Source organism: Hipposideros armiger, unplaced genomic scaffold (assembly GCF_001890085.2).
Source record: "Hipposideros armiger isolate ML-2016 unplaced genomic scaffold, ASM189008v1 scaffold_90, whole genome shotgun sequence".
Taxonomy (NCBI): Eukaryota; Metazoa; Chordata; class Mammalia; order Chiroptera; family Hipposideridae; genus Hipposideros; species Hipposideros armiger.
The window spans coordinates 2,873,720-2,874,591 of NW_017731440.1; the positions used below are offsets into that span (position 1 = coordinate 2,873,720).

Genomic DNA, 872 nt, shown 5'->3' on the forward strand with positions numbered 1-872 from the left:
CGCCCCAGAGACACACTTGCAGCTCTGCCACTCTATAATGCTTTGGCTTTCATTTGGATATAGCCGAGGTGACTCAGAAGTTTCTCTATAAATTCCTTCAAATCCAGAGGAGCTGAAGGAGATTTTAGGAGGCTGCGCTCCTCTTAATGACTCCACATGGAACTGCATCTTTGGAATTCTGATTGTGACACTGTCAGCCACTTGATAGCCACCGCTCCAAGGAGCAGCAGATGAGCCACAGCAAATGTTTTCTGAATTCATCCCTAGTACAACGCTCCCCTTAAACCAAAATTAGGCAGTGAGTAATATTTGCTGAGAAACACTTACCAGGCACCTGCTTAATACTATAAATGCTATCCTGCAAAGCCTTCACACACAAAGGAAGCATTTCACTGGAGGGTCAATATCTGTGACTACTGAAAGGAATGGAGCTGTTTCAACTCACCGACAAAGGCTTCTGTCTCAGCCCCATTCCACTTTTTCTTTTTCTTTCTTTCTTTCTTTTTTCTTTTTTTTGGGGGGTTTTGTTTCCTTTCAGCATATTTTAGGAACTAATCAGCTTTATAAAAGGTACCACTGTTAATCTACTGTTTGTCTTGGTCTTCATTGCAGCTCCTTAAAAGATAGAGTGCAAACAAAGCAAGAATTAAGGTCATTCCATTTAAATCCTTCAGAGAGGAAGACAAGGGCTGAGTTATTGCTGAGGACTACAGAGAGGAGGGCTGGAGGAATCCAGAAAAAAAAAACCTCATTGTTTATTATTTGCCAGCCTCAGAGCAGCCTCCATTCCCATATTTGTGAAGGATTGCCCTCCCATCTTCAGAGATTGATGGGAGCCTAGACGGACAAGTCCCTGGCCCACAGTCAACCCT

The 872-nt window shown here is 43.2% G+C and overlaps 1 long non-coding RNA gene across 1 annotated transcript in view; it reads right to left on the reverse strand.

Annotated features, from left to right (window-relative positions):
* The window catches only part of LOC109383878 (uncharacterized), a 34,266-nt gene extending 33,750 nt beyond the window's left edge, over window positions 1-516 (reverse strand). Inside the window, exon 1 of the long non-coding RNA XR_002124310.1 lies at window positions 446-516. This is a non-coding gene — a long non-coding RNA (uncharacterized LOC109383878). The remainder of the gene's footprint in view (window positions 1-445) is intronic.
* Window positions 517-872: the final 356 nt, after the last annotated feature.